Source organism: Bombina bombina, chromosome 4 (assembly GCF_027579735.1).
Source record: "Bombina bombina isolate aBomBom1 chromosome 4, aBomBom1.pri, whole genome shotgun sequence".
Lineage (NCBI taxonomy): Eukaryota > Metazoa > Chordata > Amphibia > Anura > Bombinatoridae > Bombina > Bombina bombina.
Genome location: NC_069502.1, coordinates 298,854,036 through 298,877,637, shown reverse-complemented (window position 1 = coordinate 298,877,637; position 23,602 = coordinate 298,854,036).

The following is a 23,602-nucleotide window of genomic DNA, read 5'->3' as shown; positions in this document are numbered from 1 at the left end:
TAGCGCTCAGGTCCGCTCGGCAGATTAGGGTTTAATAAGTGTAGGCAGGTGGAGGCGACGTTGTGGGGGGCAGATTAGGGGTTAATAAATATAATATAGGGGTCGGCGATGTTAGGGCAGCAGATTAGGGGTACATAGGGATAATGTAAGTAGCGGCGGTTTACGGAGCGGCAGATTAGGGGTTAATAATAATATGCAGGGGTCAGCGATAGCGGGGGCGGCAGATTAGGGGTTAATAAGTGTAAGGCTAGGGGTGTTTAGACTCGGGGTACATGTTAGAGTGTTAGGTGCAGACGTAGGAAGTGTTTCCGCATAGCAAACAATGGGGCTGCGTTAGGAGCTGAACGCGGCTTTTTTGCAGGTGTTTTTCAGCTCAAACAGCACCATTGTTTCCTATGGGGGAATCGTGCACGAGCACGTTTTTGAGGCTGGCCGCGTCCGTAAGCAACTCTGGTATCGAGAGTTGAAGCTGCGTTAAATATGCTCTACGCTCCTTTTTTGGAGCCTAACGCAGCCTTTATGTGGACTCTCAATACCAGAGTTATTTTTATGGTGCGGCCAGAAAAAAGCCGGCGTTAGCTTTTCGGGTCGTTACCGACAAAACTCTAAATCTAGCCGAAAGTGTATATATCAAAAGTTTGTTCAATATTCACTTGGTCTGATGAAGGGGTGATTGATCCCTGAAACGTCACTTGTTTTTTGATGTGCCATTAAAAGCACTGTTTTTCATAAATCCAATGAGTGCAAGCCTTCTTATTCATATTTAAAAAATTTTGCCTGCACCCTGGTACCTGCCAATTAAGTGGGAGTGCGCTCTTTATTGAAGTTTTTATATATATATATATATATGTATGTATATATATATATATATATATATATATATATATATATATATGTATATATATATATATATATATATATATATATATATATATATATATAAAGTGAGCTTAATGAAAAATCCCCAGATGCCTGTGCTCAAGTCTGCAATTGAGCGAAAACGGGTGGTGTGTGAAGCAGGTGTCAGCCTTGTTAGGTATGTGCGGGAAGTCCCAAGGTAAGGGAAAAACTTACATGGCGTCTTGGCGTTCAGTTCACTTCTTCTGATCTGCCATTACTCACAGCACATCCGGAGACGAGACACGCCTTACAATCCCAGAAGTTACCTCCTTAACTTTGAGGGGTTGAAAGCTTGATGTGATTTCACAGCAGCCTCTTGTCGCTCCGCAAATCCTACTTTTCTCAATCCATCCGATGAGTTCCGGCCTCCTGCTCCACCATGTGACCGCTCCGCCACCAATGGGAGAAAGGTTGATGAAAATACTTGTCAGTTGTAATCCTTAGGACCTGAAGGTACACAGCTGTGTAGGGAAATACTGGAAAAGAATGAAAAAAAATGTGGACAGCCAGCACAAACTTCAGTTAAAACGTCCAAATTTATTATTCAACAATGTTTAAAAGAAAAGCTGCCATATGCAGCTAACATCAGATGCATAAAAGGAAAAAATGAGTCTGACATGTTTCGGCCAGTAGCCTTAATCCTAGACATAGTTAAAACAATGAGAACCATTAAAATAAATACCTTATGCTCTGTTCTTATTGGTTAACCACTAATTGGATGGCAAAATGCTGGGATGAGATATTTGAACAATTTTAACTCATTGCTCTCCTATACATATTTAAATTGAAAAAATGAAATGTACTTAATCCAAAATGCAACAAAAGTACAAATAAATATAAATATGAGGTTAAGCAACACAATAATATTAAGCGATAAGCGCTGAAGTTAAATTAAAACTATTAATGGCATTAGTTTAAATAAACAATATATGTGTACAAATGCTTATATTATTTTTCTGCTTAACCTTTATATGCATGGTCATAATTATGGCACAGTACCTCCATAAGTCTTACAGGTATGAAATCATTTATTTCGCTTCAATTTCTAAAGTTATCGTATTGTTAATGACCCTTGAGCTGAGGTGCTATAAACAGATTGAATAAAATGGGTCACTAAATGTGTAACCAGCTATATAACAGCTAACAACTGCAAGCTGATCAATGACAAAAACAAGGGTGGAATATATAAGGATAAGGGTGGAATATAAACACATACAATAACCTAATGTAGTACTAAAAGATAAAAGTAATATGTAATATTACAACTTAAATCATACTTTAAAGATATTACTAATATACCTATTACTTACTAACAATATGTTTGTAATTATTTTTCACTGTACCTATGTATAGCCTCTATATTCTTACTGCGAGATTACGAGTTTTGCGGTAACAGGGGTGCATCGCTAACGAGCATTTCCCCCCCCCCTGCTCACTTAAGACAACGCTGGTATTATGGGTTTTTTTAAACCCGGTGTTAGCCGCAAAAACGTGAGCGTAGAGCAAAATTTAGCTCCACATCTCACCTCAATATCAGCGTTGCTTATGGTAGCGGTACGATGGCTAAATATGCTCGTGCACGATTTCCCCATAGGAATCAATGGGGCAGAATCGGCTGAAAAAAACCCTAACACCTGCAAAAAAGCAGTGTTCAGCTCCTAACGCAGCCCCATTGATTCCTATGGGGAAATAAAATGTATGTCTACACCTAACACCCTAACATGAACCCCGAGTCTAAACACCCCTAATCTTACACTTATTAACCCCTAATCTGCTACCCCAGACATCGTCGCCACCTACATTATATTAATAACCCCTAATCTGCCGCTCCGGACACTGCCGCCACCTACATTATCCCTATGAACCCCTAATCTGCTGCCCCCAACATCGCCGCCACCTACATTATAGTTATTAACCCCTAATCTGCACCCCCAATGTCGCTGCAACCTACCTACAATTATTAACCCTTAATCTGCCGCCCCCATCGTCGCCGCTAGTATATTAAATTTATCAACCCCTAAACCTAAGTCTAAACCTAAGTCTAACACCTTCCTAACTTAAATATAATTTAAAAAAATCTAAATAAAATAACTACAATTAAATAAATTATTCCTATTTAAAACTAAATACTTACCTATAAAATAAACCATAAGATAACTACAATATAACTAATAGTTAAATTTTAGCTAGCTTAGGGTTTATATTTATTTTACAGGCAACTTTGTATTTATTTTAACTAGGTAGAATAGTTATTAAATAGTTATTAACTATTTAATAACTTCCTAGTTAAAATAAAGAAAAAATATACCTGTAAAATAAATCCTAACCTAAATTACAATTACACCTAACACTACACTATCATTAAATTAATTACCTAAACTAACTACAATTAAATACAATTAAATTAAATAAACTAAAGTACAAAAAACAAACAAACAGGGGGGCGGAGCTACCTGCCAAAGCTGCAAGACGCTCTGCTCAGGAGCTCCTGACTTCAACTATATAAAATATGATTTATAATTGGTAAATATACCCTACTTTGCTAGTACTTAAATGGCAATAACGCTGGAAGACTCCTGGGATAGGTGGATAAAACATCGGTGGTTCTAAGTTTGCTGTTGAGCTGAAGAACTGGAGTGAAGCTCCCGGTCGCATATTGAAGCGCCATTTTGGGGGAAGGTGTATTGCGGCCGACATGGAGACTCAAGGACTATATACCAGCATTAGGGACCTATTGGAGGAATATGGGAGGAAGATTTGTGACAAAGTCGATGCTCTTATGACTGCAATTCAAGCAACGAGAATGTGCTGCGCTACCACTGATGAGGAGCAAAGATCAACACTGAAGCCACAAGGTAACACAGAACTTGCGGATCCCCAGCCATGCTCTGCATCACAGACGCCGGTGGGGGCGGACCTCAGGCTGAGATCCCACTGTCCCTCTACCATTGCAAACGGCTGCCATGTACAGGGGGAAAAGCAATACGACCACTTGCGCATGGAGGCAGGTACTGAGAGGCACTGTGGCGTCCGCGCAGGACTAAGTACGCTCCTCTCTGCCATCGGAGGACTCAGTACAACAACTCTGCTGGGAACACCATCAACATGTCCGGAAGCACCGGTCTATGAGCCATCACTCCCCTTGGGCTATCCAGACTGTTTGGCCCCGTTTGAGAGCTGATGGGTTTGCTCGCATGCAAGTAGGGTAAACAGCCTCCACAAGCAGGATCTATGAGTTTTAGAGCAGTGGTATTGGAGCTGAGAAAGACGATACTGCTGCACTTCTTCTACGTAGAGGTTCCTCTCTACTGCGGGTCTCTACCCAAAGTATTCATGAAGACATATTGTCGGATCTCCAAATGAGGACTGCCTCATGCTCCTATATGCCATCTGACACATTGTCTTGCTATCTACACAGCTCACACTTCTGCACACCGCATACTTCTATACCTGTGACTGCCATCCCACGTAAGCCAGTTTACTAGTATCTATACTAAGTGGGGATACTGTCCAGATCACTGCATGCTTCTTTGCACTAAGTACTCCCAGACTAATGCTCTGTGATGGACATTTACCACCTATATAAGACTTATGTTCAGCCTTGAAACATGGAACTGATATTTGAGTGCTCTGCCCTGGATTTGAATAGCTGTCACTAATGCCGGGTCTAAGTTTCAACTAATGTTATATATTTAGTTCTTGGAGTGACATGCCCCTTATTTAGTCTGGTTCACATTTAACTAATACCGGACTGGAGCAGGGGAGTCGCATATAGCCCTAGTACCAGTGTGCCTGCAGGTACTGCTGAGGTGAGACTCTCTGGCCTATGCTGCACTGGACTTTGAAGGGTTACTGCGGGCCACACGCCTGAGGGAATACCTTCATTTCTGTGACTCTGTGGGTTTGTTCTTAAGTGCTTCACATATTTAGGGCCTTGCAGTACCCAACTCTGTTTATATAGCCCATGATTATATGTTTATTCCTGTTAACATGCTTAGTCTAGCTTATTCTTATTCAATGGGAGACCTTATCTTAATACTCTTTGGAAAATTGTATGGCTTGTGTATTTGTATGGGTGATAGTCCTCGATGAGATGTATAAAAGTAGTTTGTAAGTTTCATGTTTAGATACCTAGCGGAGGGGGTAATCCTCAGTGTGTTCCCCAACACATCAAATCATAATGCTAAAGGTATTGGTTGCTTTTTGCACAAGAAGTGATAAAGCCTATATAGAGCAGTTTTATATTAGCCACTAACATGAGTACTTATATGGTCTTCTCCGGGTTACAAACATTTACTCTTGGTATTGCCTACTGCCCATCTTAACTATAATAGTGTTGCCCATAGTATAGGTCAGCATACGTGGAGAATTATATCATTAGTCTACCGCTCACTACTCCGCCCCCTCCTCCGCCCCCTCCTCCCCCTTCTTATGCGGTAAGGGAAGTGTAATTATTCCTCCGCATTCACATTCTGACAGTTATGTAGTCTCTGTCCTATTCGTAAGGCCTTTGCTTTGGATTGTACCCACATGTGTGTAAGTATGGTTCTGCGGATCGTATTATTGAAAGTTATATTTAACTACTATTTTGGGTTCTAAAATCTGCAAAATGTCCATCCTTGTAATTACAGTATTCATATCAGATCATGCATATATTTAATGTATATGATTGCTTCCTTAGTGAGATGGTTATTACCTAACAAAGGAAGAATAAGGTTGCTGGGGTTATATATACTCTCTTTTCTACATATTGTTTGTTAGCTGTTGTAACTCTCTTTTCTCTAAACATTAACCGGGTGAATAGTTAACCTGAGATTGTTCACTGATTTTCTTTATGTGCCTTAGCCTGAAACTGTTGCTATTTGCACTCACAACGGACCAACTTGTATTCCTATGTTGCTTATATTTCAGTCATATTACTATGCTATATTGTGTAATGTCTACTATCTGTTTTTGAAGATGCTTAAGCAGGTTCAGTTTGAGTATGCAGATTTCTTTACCCACTATATGATATTACTGTACTATTGATGTGTCATCACCTATACCTTGGTTTACTGATCCCTTGGGTGGATCTCTGTTACAATGATGACACAATGCGGATATACCAATAAAATGAGGTACAAGGTTGAGGGGCAATATTTGGAGCAGGATAAGCGGGATGTGATTTCCTGCTCACTGATGTTTTGAACTATGTAATCCAGGACTCTTGCATCAATGTATTTGTGATGTTGCCCTTCAATGTGTAATTGTTATGTGTTTGTTTGGATTGCCTCAATAAAAATATTTTTCAAAAAAAAAACAACAACAAAAAACACTAAATTATAGAAAATAAAAAAATAATTACAAGAATTTTAAACTAATTACACCTAATCTAATCCCCCTAATAAAATAAAAAAGCCCCCCAAAATAATAAAATTCCCTACCCTATACTAAATTACAAATAGCCCTTAAAAGGGCCTTTTGCAGGGCATTGCCCCAAAGTAATCAGCTCTTTTACCTGTAAAAAAAAATACAATACCCCCAACATTAAAACCCACCACCCACACACCGAACCCTACTCTAAAACCCACCCAATCCCCCCTTAATAAAACCTAACACTACCCCCTTGAAGATCACTCTACCTTGAGCCGTCTTCACCCAGCCAGGCACAAGTGGTCCTCCAGAGGGGCAGAAATCTTCATCCGATCCGGGCAGAAGAGGACCTCCAGACAGGCAGAAGTCTTCATCCAGGCGGCATCTTCTATCTTCATCCATCCGGAGCGGGTCCATCTTGAAGCCAGCCGACGCGGAGAATCCTCTTCTTCCGACGACTCCTGACGAATGAAGGTTCCTTTAAATGACGTCATCCAAGATGGTGTCCCTTGAATTCCGATTGGCTGATAGGATTCTATCAGCCAATCGGAATTAAGGTTGAAAAAATCCTATTGGCTGATGCAATCAGCCAATAGAATTGAGCTTGCATTCTATTGGCTGATTGGAACATCAATCCTATTGGCTGATCCAATCAGCCAATAGGATTTTTTCTACCTTAATTCCAATTAGCTGATGAAGTCTCCCCCTCTTTTTGGTTTCCTGAGTCTTTCGCTAACCCTCCATTTAAATGTCAGGTTAGAGCTCTTATGTACTTGTATGAAGTGTTTTGCCATTTCTGACCTAGCATTTGATCTCTTAATATCTGATAGGTGCTGTTGTATCCTGTCTCTCACCTGCCTAGAGGTACAACCAATATAATGTTTGTTTGTGCATGTGCACCATGCCATGTAAATGACAAACTTTCACCTACAGTTGACACAGCTTTCAATCTGATATTCTTCATTGGTCAGATCTGATCTAAATTTGTCTCCTTTTTCTATGAAACTGCAGGGAATACATGGGCCATAGCTACATTTATTTATTTATTTTTAAACATTTTTATTGAGGTAAAGTTTGGCATACAAGCAAGATATGTAAAATATTCCACCAGCGTCATCACAAACAACATAGTACAAGGTTCATCATACAGTAGGTATGCTACAAAGTGTTATCAGCGATATCAGCTAACAAATTAACAAGGGAGATAAAGTTAAAAAAAAAAAGTTTTATAAGAACACAATGCAGTCGACCAATGATGAGTTGAGCCTCCTGCCTTATAAGGGCCACTCATGGACCCCTGAATAAGTGAAAGTTTTGCCAAAATAGGAGGCTACCTGCTATATGGGAGAACACTCATGGGCCTAATTCTGTTTACCTCAGATTTTTAAAGTTATTTTTATGTCAACACACTGTTAGGGACTATATTAGAAAAGAAAAACATACAGGCAATAACCAGGCTTAATCCCTCCTAGCTGTCCTTAAAGACAGTTTATCTGTGGTAAAATGATTGCTGTGATAAGATATTGAAAGATATACTCATAAAGAAGGTAGTTAGGGTGCGGTACGCTAAGGGTTGTTGTTGAGTAAAGACATATGGTGCTGTTGGGAAAGAACTGTGATTGAGATGTGGCATAGATAAGACAAGCCACATAGTTAGTACTCCTGAAACAGGAGGTTCATTATGGTGGTGGGGGGGAGGAGGTGGTAATAAAAGTAGTATAGATGAAGTAAGTATCTTAAGGACTTAGAGGTTTGTTGTGAATGAAAAGGAGCACAGGTTAACATATACAGTAGGTAACAGGTGCTTAGTATACTAAATAAACTGGCTTCAGTATTACAGGGTAGCCCAGCTATGCACCCCTGCACAAAAACATATGCACTGCTGGATGTATACCAAGGTTACTGCCCACATCCAGTGTTCATAAATAATCAACATTAGTAAACAGGTACTGGGTCTATGGAAATGTATAGCGGGCGGTAAGTTATAAAACAGTTTGGAAAAGTAACTAGGGAGCAAATGACGAATGGTTAAGCACAGATATTTTAAATATGAGAAGAGGGTAAATGTTAGCCAGATGTTTGGTGAGCCAGCATAATATATTCTAGATATGCAAATAGAAAAGTAGAAGAAGTTTGCGGTACTAGTTATTGGGATACTAATTGTATGCTAGATTGAGGGAATACCTAAATTAGGGGAGCCAAAGGTTGTGTGTTCACAAAATTTGCTTGAGGTATGGAGCTTATCTGACATGCAATGCAAAAGAAAGGCATAAGAGGCAACAGTAATAATGCAGGACCTGCCTGCAGAAGGAACACTATGTTAATCTCCAAAGTAAACCACCCGTTGTAGTGCATCTATAACCACGTCAGCATATTTGTACTCTATGACTTAGAGTAGACTTAGTGGAGGAAGCTAGACTAGGTAGGGTGGTGGAGGTTAGGTGGGCCTCACTTGAAAACACAGTAAAGTGACTCAGTAAATAAATTGAGAAATTATTTGGAGTGATACTCCATGTGAACTAAATTGCACAACCATGGTAGTGAAACTATTATAACATAGTAGTGAAGACACTTAAAACGGACTGGGATGGTCTGCATTACAACTATGTGTTAAAATAAGATAGTGGAGACTGCCTGCATTAGAGGGGGATAGCTAGAACCTGACGGAACAAACCAGGTTTGACTACATGAGTAGGGAACCCCAGCAGATACTAGCCAGGCGGAACATGTAAGAAGCCAGAATCACAGAAGCGTGTCAGATGCAAACCTATTAAACATTGATATGGTTAATATGTAGAGCCCACATAATTACCATGACTGCTTGGCAATAGAAAATATAGCAATTAAAACATGTCTAGAACTGTAACATGGGATAAAGAATTAGAAACCAGTACTTATACAGGCTGATTTACATTACTATGTAAGGCTATATCTAAAACATTTCCCCATGGTTAGAAGCTACACCTAGGCTCCAAGCAGATGAATAGCGCCCAAACTCTGTTTATATCGCAGTGGGTACAAATAAACAATGAGGAGCCTGTAATTAGACGGCAGCAGACATATGTGGGAAGAGCTTTATGTGGGACTCAGATCTTAAAGTTGTCAGTATTGTACTGTAATAAGATAGTACGTGGCTGCAAGCAACAACTTTAAAAAGGTATTACCAGCAAATAAAACTTGCAGTAAAAGGTTAGCGTAGTAGGCTTCACAATATATGTAGGATGGTTAAGTCCCATTAAAATAACAACCAAATAATAAAAATAAGATCACAGATAGAAAATACATTCCCTCAAAATAGAAACTAACTGTGTTTGCAGCTCCTAACATAATGTCTCACACTAAATCCATACCTTGCAGATATTAAGCGTCACGATCAACATATGATTCAAAGAAACATGATAAACCATATATATATTGCAACGAGACCCCATAACTCTCAGGCATCCCCAGCGCTTAATACAGCAGATAGGTTAGCCAGAAAGAAAGATCCCTTTTTCAAACAGCAAACGACAATATAACATGAACGAAAATCAAATATGCACATCAACAGCAAACTGTAAAACTTGTTCTCTTTCAACTAGAGTGAAAAGTCTCTTCATCAGACAGCTGTTCTAGCCGTAAATCCCAAAATACAAAGCAGAGCGTCTTGAAGGAGTGAGGGTTTTATTATAAGTTGCTGTCTCCAGTGAATGCAATGGACTTGGTAATCTTTAAAACTGACCTCCTATCCAATGCCTCTAGTTATCTGGGAAACATGTCCTCCAGGGTCCCATTGCAGGTCCCATGAATGTGCGTAGTGGCTAAGATATCGGCAGTGGAAACACTGGACGGGTGAAAGTGCGCACCTGTTTAGAGGCCATAAACATCCAAGCCTGGAACCGCTCCACTGCCGCCCGCGCCCAGAGAGGAAGGTAAAACTTCGTGAGCTGGATCGCTTCTCATCTGCATGCGGTGCTAGCCAGTTGAGTGGGTCCCAGTATGTGGGAGGGAGAAGGCCCTCTCTGCCACTGTGTCTGTTCCCAGGTTCACATAAAGTGATTTTTGGAGCATAAGTTATGAGCGGCAAGCCTCCCCAGTTGCGCGCCCTCAATTATGAGCCATACTGCCTTATATTGGAGACCCTGTCCTCAACAGCTCCCTGCTCTGCTGTATCCACTATGTTAGAATGTGGTGAGGCGTATTCCGCAATTGCAGAGCAAGATGTCGGCTTTCGCGGGTTATCTGCAAACTCTAAATACTTCTCTCCACAGGCAATCACGGCAGGTGAAACAGTGGCATGAGCAGTTAGAGGCTTGAAAGCCTCAGTCATTGCGAGCAAGAGGGCATCATGATGGTGATCAAGCAGCTCCTTCAGCTGCCTAAAAAGAAGAGCGTCCATAGTTTAGCATAAATGGCGTATCAGGCAAGGTTAAAAACTGGGGTTCTCTGGTATCATCCAGCACATCTGTTTAGCTTCCTCAGCAGCAAAATGAGTGCTCATCTTTAGAGTGTCCAGGTTGAGATTAAAGGGAGATAAAGTGTTTATGAAAACCTATAAAATTGTAACTTAAGCTGGGAGCTCTTGAAGTGTGCGTCCTGCTTCCATGTTAGTTGGCTCCCTCCCCCATAGCTACATATAAACATTCCCTTTGATGTAAGCCATGCACTGTTTACCAAATTTTGTGGCAGGTTGCTAGGTGACAGAATATTTCCCAATGTCACCCCTTTCCTGTAAGAAAACCTACAGCCTTTGCTTATTGTCTCTGTCAGTCCCTCATCTGCAGTTAACATGGGCAGATGTTTTTTAATGATGTTACAAACTTCATAATAGTAAGTAGAATAATGAGTCACAAAAGTCAATTTATCGTTATCACTAGTATTCATAGATAAAACAGCTTTAGCGGTGTCCTTGAGCAAGATCTTCCTATCTGACACTAGCAGGATGGTTGCTTTTTCCATGTAAAAGGGTATTCCCCGAAATTGGTAAAATTGAAACCTCAGTTTATAGGAAGCCAATTTCGGGGAATACCCTTTTACATGGAAAAAGCAACCATCCTTCTAGTGTTCAAAAATCTATAGCAAAAGGGCAATTTACAAGAATAAAAAGAAATTGTTCTAATGAGAGCGAATATAAACAACATAGTGAGGATCTCACTAGACGACTGCATGAGAGAGGGTACAGTAAAAATACCGACAAGAAAATGAAAAAACAAGTGGACAAGTCAGATAGGAAGATCTTGCTCAACTACACCGCTAAAGCTGTTTTATCTACGAACACTAGCGATAAGGCTAAATTGACTTTTGTGACTCAGTATTCTACTGACTATCATGAAGTTTGTAACATCATTAAAAAAACATCTGCCCATGTTAACTGCAGATGAGGGACTGACAGAGACAATACGCAAAGGCTGTAGGTTTTCTTACAGGAAAGGGGTGACATTGGGAAATATTCTGTCACCTAGCAACCTGCCACAAAATTTGGCAAACAGTGCCTGGCTTACATCAAAGGGAATGTTTAAATGTAGCTATGGCCCGTGTATTCCCTGCAGTTTCATAGAAAAAGGAGACAAATTTAGATCAGAAGTGACCAATGAAGAATATCAGATTGAAAGCTGTGTCAACTGTAAGTGAAAGTTTGTCATTTACATGGCATGGTGCACATGCACAAACAAACATTATATTGGTTGTACCTCTAGGGAGGTGAGAGACAGGATACGACAGCACCTATCAGATATTAAGAGATCAAATGCTAGGTCAGAAATGGCAAAACACTTCATACAAGTACATAAGAGCTCTAACCTGACATTTAAATGGAGGGTTAGCGAAAGACTCAGGAAACCAAAAAGAGGGGGAGACTTGAAATTATTTTATTATGTTTGAAATTATTGTTCAAACGGGAGGCCTTTTGGATTTTTTCTTTGGCCACCAGGATCCCAAACTGTTACAATTCTATTTATGATATTGTAAATTTCTAGGAATGATCTGTGGATTGTCAACAGTTTAAATACTTTAATCACTTAAAATATGCCCACCAGTATCAGATAAGAGATTAGTTAAGTTCCTTGCTTGCAATATTCCCCTATTATACTATTGTTAACTGTAACCCATGAGTCTGTACAAACTAAGAATATAAAGGTTATACGTAGGTACAGTGAAAAATAATTACAAACATATTGTTAGTAAGTAATAGGTATATTAGTAATATCTTTAAAGTATGATTTAAGTTGTAATATAGCTGGTTACACATTTAGTGACCCATTTTATTCAATCTGTTTATAGCACCTCAGATCAAGGGTCATTAACAATACGTTAACTTTAGAAATTGAAGAGAAATAAATTATTTCATACCTGTAAGACTTATGGAGGTACTGTGCCATATTTATGACCATGCATATAAGGTTAAGCAGAAAAATAATATAAGCATTTGTACACATTTCCGCCTAGATTTAGGGCTCCATTTATCAATCATTTGGGGAATTCTCCTTTCTGTTCTCCTATCAGTTCTCCACAGCTCTCCTTAGGAGAGGAGCAAATGTGCGCCCATATTTATCATAAAAAAGTTGTTTTTTCTCCATGGGAGAGCTGAGAAGAGCTGGGGAGAACTAATGATAAATTTCTCCAGTCGGATTAGTATCTTCTCCTTATTTATCACTAAAAATAAGCAACTATTCTCCATGTCAATCATTTATAAACCAATAGAAATCTTTATACAGCCTTCCGAGTAGCTTTGTTAACGCCCCTCTTCAGCAAACTTTCATATAAGAAAATAGATCTACATTTTCATTGTTTTTGTGCTTAAATTTTAGCGCTTTTTTATATCTTATTTTTATGCCCCAATAGATATAATTTTTGTGCTCTGTTATATATTATTTTGGTGCTCCATTATATTTATTTTTTTTACTCCATCATAAATTATTATTGCACTCCAATAACCATTATTATTGTGCTTTGTTATAGATAATTTTTGCACCTTGTAGAGCCCTTTTTTGCGTGTAACTGCTTCTACAACTGGTAGAGAATAGATTTCTAATGCTGTTCTCCACTTTAGCTATGGAGAACTTTAAGGTAGGAACTTGCAGGAGAACTTTCAGTCCTCCACAGGAGAATATAAATGATAAATGTGTAACTAGGAGAATTATGAGGAGAACTATATGAAATACGACTAAAAAGATCTAATTTAACCCTTTTTTTGGAGAACATGTTCTCCAAGGAGAGTTAGAACAGAGTAGGAGAATTTTACAGTTGAACTTGCCCAATTTTAGGAGTATTTTTGAATGATAAATAGGAGAATTATTTCTCATGAGAACTTTTAGGAGAAAATATCGGAGAATTGGAATGATAAATAGAGCCCTTAGAGTTCTGCGTTTGCCGTCAAAACCAGCGTTAAGGGCTCCTAACGCTGGTTTTGGCCGCCCGCTGGTATTTAGAGTCAGTCAGGAAAGGGTCTAACGCTCAATTTCCAGCTGTGACTTTTCTATACCGCAGATCCCCTTACGTCAATTGCGTATCCTATCTTTTCAATGGGATCTTTCTAACGCTGGTATTTAGAGTCTTGGCTGAAGTGAGCGTTAGAACTCTAACGACAAAACTCCAGCTGCAGAAAAATGTCAGGAGTTAAGAGCTTTATGGGCCGGTTTATAAAGCTCTTAACTACTGTGCTCTAAAGTACATTAACACCCATAAACTACCTATGTACCCCTTAACCGAGGTCCCCCCACATCGCTGCCACTCTAATAAAAATTTTTAACCCCTAACCTGCCAACTGCACACCGCCGCCACCTACGATATCCCTATGTACCCCTATTCTGCTGCCCCTAATATCGCCGACACCTACATAATATTTATTAACCCCTAATCTGCCCCCCCAACGTCGCCGCTACCTACCTACACTTATTAACCCCTAATCTGCCGACCGGACCTCGCCGCTACTCTAATAAATGTATTAACCCCTAAAGCTAAGTCTAACCCTAACACCCCCCTAAGTTAAATATAATTTTTATCTAACAAAATAAATTAACTCTTATTAAATAAATTATTCCTATTTAAAACTAAACACTTACCTGTAAAATAAACCCTAATATAGCTACAATATAACGAATAATTATATTGTAGCTATTTTAGGATTTATATTTATTTTACAGGCAACTTTGTATTTATTTTAACTAGGTACAATAGTTATTAAATAGTTAATAACTATTTAATAGCTACCTAGTTAAAATAATTTCAAAATTACCTGTAAAATAAATCCTAACGGCGGAGCTAACTGCCGTGCAGCTCAGTCGCACTTCTCAGGAGCTCCAGACATTTAGATCTGAGAAAGTGCTTAAATTTAAGATTCTAACAATCTAACTTTCTAAAAATTGTGTGATACCCTCTTGAGAGACTTACAAGGTGTCCCCTGCCTGATTTAAAGGAGAAAAGCGCTGCCGCAGCAAGGAGCATCCTGCTTACAACATACCAGGACATTTGTGGCAGGCAGGCATCAACGTTCTAAGACGGAGGATCAGGGCTCCATAACCTCTATAAGAGACCCTTAAAAAAGAGGAGACCCGCAGAACAGCAGTGCCCCATTCGATAACGGTCCAGCCTGACCGAATCCGGGACTAGACTGTGAGCAGGGGCTACACGCAGCTGGAGAGGAGCAACCATACTGCATAGCTGGGAACCACCGGATTGAGGAGAGAACACCAGGAACACCCTCCGGTGAGTAGAAAGTGACGATTGGGGACTATTGGAGCCAGCTGAGAAGGTTAGCACTTGCACACACACACTGGCCTGGTTTGGCGCGAAGCGCTGCCATTTTACCGCAAATACAGCACAGCTAACCACCGGAGGCAAAACACACACGCTGACAAGTCAAGCATATCCTATACAGCAGTGACATACAGCAACAGCCCCACATAGCAGTCTTGAGGGCCATCTGGGACACTTGCAGTAGATTTGAAGCCCTGGTAAGATTCCTCCAGAGACAAATAGTTAGGCCCATATATGCAGCAGGGCCTGATCAGAGGAGTACCTAATTCTTGAGCCCTGGGCCTAGTCTGCTTCTCTCTTTACACAAAACGGGCATTACATAAACACCACAAAACTCCTGTCAGTGACAGTTTTGGGCCAAGCAAGGCCTGAGGAGAGAGTAATCAAACTTCTTGAGAATAAAATTACAGCAGTATAATCCGCAACCTAGGGGGAAGCTTCTCTAAACCCAACACTGTGCTACAACATAATAAGAAACTAGCCAATTCACAGACAAGGAATCCCACACGTATTAGAGCCTATACAGACCACAGACTCAAATCTAAAGACATCTAAACAGTGGCAAAATATATTTGATTTAAGGATTCCTTAGAACTTCAAACTGTGGGAGACAGTCTGCTGAGGAAACACTCCTAAAACACCTAAGACTCACTCCTTCCAACATTGAACATATGACTGAACTGCCTATTAAGGGGAAATACTGAATATAGAGTCAAACTTCATCACAGCAATATGTAATCCCTAGGAATAAAGAGAGGGGATATCTACCTCTACATATGCTTCCAAAGAGACGCAGCAGAACACAAATCACTAATTAGATGCAGAGGGCCCAATGACGTATGCCTTTGTACTATCTAAAATTGCCTCAGCCCTCTTGATATATTAACACGGCCAGGGTTATCTCACTGCCTCTGAGGCTGCTCCTTCCTACATTCTTAAGATAGTGAAAGCGGAAACATTACCCTTCTTCAAAATCTCAATATCAACCATACATAACAGCAATAACTACTGATACACTACAGTAATGGCTACAAGAAGAGGCGGGAAGGGAGAGAAAATAACAAACCCTAGCACCCCACACACAGTATCTTCCTTCTTTAAAGCAACCCACCCCTCCAAAACTACTAGAGACATGGAGGAAGACAATGACTCAGATCAAACCTTAACACCAACCTCCGAAGATCAATCACCTATCACTAAGGCAGACCTACAATCTCTTGTATCTAAAAAAGACCTAGCAGACAACTTTGAAAAGTTATGGGGGAAGATAGATGCCATACACACCTCGATGACATCTAGCCTAGCTGAAATTAAATCTGATCTCACTGATATGGGTAACAGGATTGACATATTAGAAGACCAGAAGGATGCAATGGTGGAAAATGTAGATGAAATAACACAAACAGTCTCCAACCAACAGCAGCTCCTACAGGAAATACAAGACAAAATGGAAGACTTGGAGAATAGGAGCAGACGAAACAACATTAGGCTGAAGGGGATCCCAGAGGATGTCACTACTACTGAGATTCCAGCATACATAGCACAGCTCTTCAGTCAAATAACAGGATCACCTCCTGATTACACATTCCATGTGGAAAGGGCACATAGAGCTCTCAAAGCTAAAACCAAAAATGGATTACCCCCAAGGGATATAATAGTCAAAATGACCTTCTTCCCCGATAAAGAAAAAATACTGCAGGCTGCCAGGAAAAATCCAACATTTAAATTTCAGGGAAATGTAGTACAGTTCTTTCAGGACCTGAGCCTACGCACCCTACAACGAAGAGGCTCTCTGAGACCCTTAACTAATATTCTACGCAAACAACAGATTCCATATAGATGGGGGTTCCCCTTCGCCCTAAACATTCTCAAAGACTCAAAAACAATAACCATCAAGGATCAAGCAGACATCCCGGAGGTGTGTGGGTTGTTGGGTTTGGACCCTCCGGCCCTTCCGGAACATGAACCAACAACATCACGGATGGGCAGCTCAGCAGCTGCTGATCCCCAACTGAAGTGGCAGAGGGTCAGCCACAAGAGGCAAAAAATAAGTGAAACCAGAGACAAGGTATAAAGTTATCCTCTCTTTTATCTCACCTTACCTTCAATCATCAGGAGACAGAAGATTAAAATCTTAAAAGCGGTCATCTACAATTAAGAAACTTTATAATTAATTTACCGCTAACTATGCTGAGGGAATGATCCCTATTGCCTGCCTGAGTTGGGTGGTCTTGGGGACCTTCTACAGATAGACATCACCCTTATCATCAATAACCCTGGCGGGTTGTAAGGAGGACATGTTCTGTAATAGTTCTCAGTATGTTGATATTCAGAAGAGGTGGATGATCACCTCCTCATAGTTCAAGGTTTAGTGGATACCACTCGACCTCTAAGACATTCTCAAATGATGTTGAGGCATCCCCCTGTTGGGGACCAGTTATATGTTGATTGTTTAATTTACTGTTATTTGCTCCCCTCTCCCCTTCCCCCCTCCTTAGGCGACTCCTCCGAGATTCCGGCTCACAGACTGCAGCACACCACATCAGACCAGAAGTTTTGGGGTAAGATGATTCATTTCACAAACTATAAACACATATACATACACGCTATCCCACACAATAGCACACACCACTATAGATATCTATGAACAGCAGGATTAGACTGATCTCTCACAATGTAAGAGGTCTCAACACAGACACTAAACGTAGATTAGCAATAAACCAATATAGAGCACTGGATGCTAACCTGGTGTTCTTACAGGAAACCCACTTCCTAAAGGATAAGCTACCAAAATATTGGACTAAACAGTTCAATACACACTATCATGCCACAACACCCAATAAGACCCGTGGAGTGTCTATCCTAATCCACTCTTCAGTGGGCTTCACTCACAATAGTACAATAGCTGACCCTGAAGGTAGATATTTGATAGTGAGGGGGCGCATTCTGGACAACGAGGTCACCCTATGTAATGTTTATGCCCCCAATGACAATCAGCATACATTCTTCGCCCATATTGCCCATCTCCTCACAGAGTGGTCACAAACCAAAATTCTTTTGGCGGGAGACTTCAACATAACAATGACCCCTATCCAACCCTCACACACTAAGACAATGACTCCCAAACACCACAGACACAACCGCATTGTCAAGGCTATACAGGACGCATTTATGCCACACACTCTTAGAGACACCTGGAACACACTATACGGTACAACAACCGACACTAACTTTTACTCAGCCGCACACAATTCCTACATTAGACTTGACTATATCTATCTAAGCCAGGTATTACAGCCTATGCTACAGAACTCGAGAATACACACGTGCGTGTGGTCGAACCATTCTATAATTGCAGTTGACTTAGAGGGGTTAAGGGATACCAACAGAAGTAGGACATGGACATATGACAACACCCTGTTAAGACACGACCAAGATAGCAAGGACCTGCTACGAGCGATGACAGAATTCTGGGCCATTAACACCGGCTCTACCACAAATCCAATATACTCATGGGCGGCCCATAAAGCAGTAGTTAGGGGACTGCTGATCCAACTCAAAGCCAAATCCAACAAGAAATATAGAATCCACATAGAACAACTCCATAATGAAATCGAAACATTAGAGAGACAACACAAATTAACTAAAAGCCCAGCGGTGTTAAAAACCCTCCAGGACAAAAAACAATCCCTAGCAATAATATTAAATTCACAAGCAGCAAGAGCAGCGCTATGACTTAAATCGCACTATTTTATCTATGCGAATAAGCCAGACAGATATATGGCACACAAGATTAGGGAAAGATACAGGGCGTCAGCCATACCTTCAATAGAGACAGAGTGCGGGGTCTTAACTTCCCACCCCCAGGAGATACTGGTACCTTTGCCAGCTTTTATAGTAAACTTTATGATGGGAAAAAGGTGACACAAGACACAACGATAGAGACCCGAACAGAGACATTCTTGAAGGACTGCAAACTGACTTCACTCACGACAGAACACAGAAAGGCCCTTGATGCCCCGGTATCTCCTGAGGAGGTCTCGGGCGCTATTAAGGATTTAAAACCAGGAAAGGCAGCAGGCCCCAACGGTTTCCTGGGGGAATACTATAAACTCTTTAAAAGTACACTTGTCCCCCACTTGACCAAGCTCTGCAACTTCATTCTGGAGGGTAACCCTATCCCCCAGGACCTATTGGATGAGAAGATAGTAGTTATCCCCAAACCAGATAAGGATCATAAAAAATGTCAAAACTATCGCCCCATCTCGCTAATCAACCAGGACCTTAAGATTTTTACCAAAATCTTGGCCAATCATCTTAAACCAATCATGCCACACTTGGTCCACCCCGATCAAGTAGGGTTTATACAGAATAGGGAAGCCCCAGATAATATAAGACGAGTGATTAATTTGATCCATCATCTGGAGGGTATGCAAGCGCCTTCTCTGATCCTGTCACTGGATGCGGAGAAGGTGTTTGACAGAATTGACTGGGAATATATGTTTGCGGTCATGGGGAAATTGGGCTTTGGCGATACATTTATGACTGCCCTACAGGCAATATATTCAAACCCACGGGCTCAGGTAACTGCGGGGGGGGTATAGATCCACTCTTTTCCCCATACTGAACGGGACAAGACAGGGGTGCCCTCTGTCGCCCCTATTGTTTGCCATTTGTATTGAGCCACTGGCGGCCAAGATTCGTGCACACCCAGATATCTCAGGAATCAGAGTGGCCCAATCTGAATACAAAATAACTTTATTTGCGGATGATATCCTGCTCACCATTATCAACCCACTCATCTCACTGCCTAATTTACATATGGTACTAAACGACTTCTCAGATATCTCGGGGTATAAAATAAATATGGAGAAGAGCGAACTCCTCCCGGTGGCCATCCCCCCACATACCCGGAAAATAATTGAACTTAATTTTGAATTTAAGTGGGCCACAAAAACCATTAGATATCTAGGTATCAATCTCCCAACACAGATGCAATTCCTATATAAATATAATTACACCCCACTCCTCAATCAGTTTAGAAAAGATCTCTTGAAATGGAGGCTATGTGGTTTCTCCTGGATGGGTAGAGTAGCATTAGTCAAAATGAACCTACTCCCACGCATCTTATACCTCTTCAGAGCCCTCCCCATTAAACTTGTTAACATGGACATTATTAAAATGCAAACCGAAATACTAACTTTTATAAGAGGGCCAAAATCGGCTAGAATAGCGAAACAAGTAGTCTGCAGGAGCAGGGGGGTGGGGGGAGTGGGAGCTCCGGACCTTTTGGAATACTATAGGGCTGCGAGACTAGCCCAAGAATCTTGTCTTCTGAGGAGATCGGAGGAGGCTACATGGGTATTTTTGGAGAGGGATTTGGGGGGGTGGGAAGAAAGAGATTCAATTATATGGGAACTCTCATCACACTCTGTTAGGACACATACTAAGACATATACTTCAGACTTGACCATGAAAACATGGACACAGGCACTTAAAAGAACAGACTTATTTCCTGAGTCTTCCTTACTGACACCAATTAGATGCTTTCTATCGGGAGACTCTCGCATATTGGTTGCTAAGTGGGTGAACAAGGGACTCTATAGAGTGGCGGATGTGGTACAGAGGGGACAGTTACTTCCCTTCACCCAACTGCAGTCAAAACTTACACCTATAAAATTACACTGGTACCTATACCTTCAGTTACATTCCTCCCTGCACTCTTTCTTGTTAAAATCAAAGGGTGGGCGCTCCACGGTGTTGGAGGCATGTGGCGCGAGTCCTGTCAGGGTTAAACATAATATTTCTAGAATATACATAGCGCTACAAACACCCCCAGACAGGACTAAATCCACGGTCATAGGGGCATGGGAGAAAGACCTGAATATGAGTAAAGAAATACAGGAATGGGAGGAAATGATACAAGGAGCTGACAAAGGCCTAATTAGTATGGACCTAAAAGAAAATGTCATGAAAACCATATTCAGATGGTATTTGACCCCAGTAAGGACAGCTCATATGCAACCGAATGGCAGCAACTTATGCTATAGAGGATGCGGTGAATTAGGATCCTATAGACACATGTGGTGGGATTGTAGAGAGATTCAGGGGATCTGGCAGAACCTATCAGCCCTGATTAGCCGATTGTTGGAGGAAGAGATCACACTTACCATTCACCAGGCATTACTCCACGAACATATAGACAAATTCCATAGATATCTTAATACATTCATTAGAATACTCTGTACAGTGACAAGGATCTGCATTGCAAAATATTGGAAGGTGGGATCATGTATGAAATTGCAGCAGACACATTAAACAACAAGGCTACTTTTCAGAGGATATGGTACTATTGGATTACTAACTCAACACCTCCCAGACCTAAACAGATGGCTAGCTCTGATTCCTAAACATAACACCTAGACAATACACGTGAGGCTCGGAGGATCGCCGGGAGTGGGGACACTCTCTTTCCCCCCCCCTCTCTCCCTTCCCTTCCTTCCCCTTCCCTTCCGCTGCCCTCCCTGGACCCTAGTTATTGGAAAGGAGATCTAGGAAAAGTTATTTATTCTTACCTAAAAATTTATTTGATCACTACTATAGATAAGATACTTCCAGCCTGTACTACTCTTTTTGGGTTTATCATTAGATAAGGAATTCACGTGATAATATTTTTGTTACAACCTTTCTGGAGTAGAATCCCGTAATAGATGACCAACAGGTAGAATCTGAAACTTGATTTCTTTTGCAGGGTCCTCTACAATCCGAGTTGTTTCTCTGGGACATGTGAAGTACATTAAGTTATATAGGAGGTAGCGGGGGGAATATTATTTGGATATGTTAAAATGGTAACTTCCTAATATTCTAAAATATGTCTCATTGAAATATTGGCTGGAAAAACCAGGGGTCTTTCATTTTTTAAAATAAATCCTAACCTAAGTTACAATTAAACCTAACACTACACTATCAATAAATAAATTAACTAAACTACCTACAATTACCTACAATTAAATCAACTAAACTAAATTACAAAAACAAACAAACACTAAATTACAAAAAATAAAAAAAGATTACAAGAATTTTAAACTAATTACACCTACTCTAAGCTCCCTAAATGATAACAAAGCCTCCCAAAATAAAAAAATGCCCTACCCTATTCTAAAATAAAAAGTTAACAGCTCTATTACCTTACCAGCCCTTAAAAGGGCCTTTTGCGGGGCATGCCCCAAAGAAATCTGCTCTTTTGCCTGTAAAAAAAACATACAATACCCCCCCAACTTTACAACCCACCACTCACATACCCCTAATCTAACCCACCCAAACCCCCCTTAAAAAACCTAACACTAAGCCCCTGAAGACCTTCCTACCTTATCTTCACCCAGACGGGTATCACCAATCCGTCCAGAAGAGGGTCCGAAGTTTTCATCCTATCTGGGCAGAAGAGGACATCCGGACCGGCAATTGCGCCATAAGTGACAAGCTAGGCGGGCATTTTGTTACTGCTCCTGACTTGAAGATTCATGAGAAGGATCTTGGAACTAGCCTTAAACCAATGTCGGACTACAAATTACTTTATTCATTGCTACAAGATTTGGATCAACGGGCGGATCACCATTTCTATGATCTGCGGGATTCCCTGGCAACAGCACTAGTGAGAAAGACCTACAGCCCACCGGGCCACTATGTCCCGCCCTTTGTTGATCACACCGCTAGCTATGTGAGAGAGATCACATTCTCGGAACAGTCCCTGCAGGAGGCTGGATGCTGCGGACCTTCTGGGTCCCGACCTGGCCTTAAGGAGATTGAGACACATGACCTGTTTCCTAACAGCGGCAAGCGAACCAACTGGCAAGATGGCGACCCAGCTCTTACAGTCCTATTGCACCCACAGAGGGAGATATTGAGGCCTGCCTTTCTTCTCAAGCTGAACTCTGAGCGGGAGTTCATGGTACAGATTCCTGCTAGCACTACTTCAGAGCGGGAGCAGCAAGAGGACAGTAACTCTAACCTGCAGACGCGGGGGAGAGAGATTTATACAACCCCAAGCACCACGCCAGACCAACCGTCGGGGGATCAGAAATACATATGGGCTGTTGTAGCTCGGTGCCATTCAGATTGGAAACCCGATACAGCATACGCTTACAGCAGCTTCTGGATCCTATCTGAGTTGCCGGTCATGCCTTGGAACAAACTGCGGCAACCCTCCTTTACTATATTGTCACTGCCTAACAGTTTATCCCCGCTAGGAGCAGTTGCAGCCCGCACTGACAGACTGGTAATCATGCCCACTGCCACCACGCTCCTCACTACCTTCATGTTCCACTTACCGACAGTTGGAGTAGGCTAACCTAGTGACTCTGCTTCCTGTATGATCATGGAGTTACTGTGTTGTGTAATGATACATTTGCTAAATGGCTATCTTAGTTTTCCCTAGGTCATTTTTGGGATATAAAAAGTTATTTTAGTTCATATATCACTCTGCTCTGATATGTTTTTGTTATGGGTGAAATTTGCCCTTTACTTGTTTACAATTCACTCTAGATCCTGTTTAACTATAAAGATGAAGCATTTTGTGATGAATATTGCAATGGTGCCATTGCTTAGCTATACTGTCCTA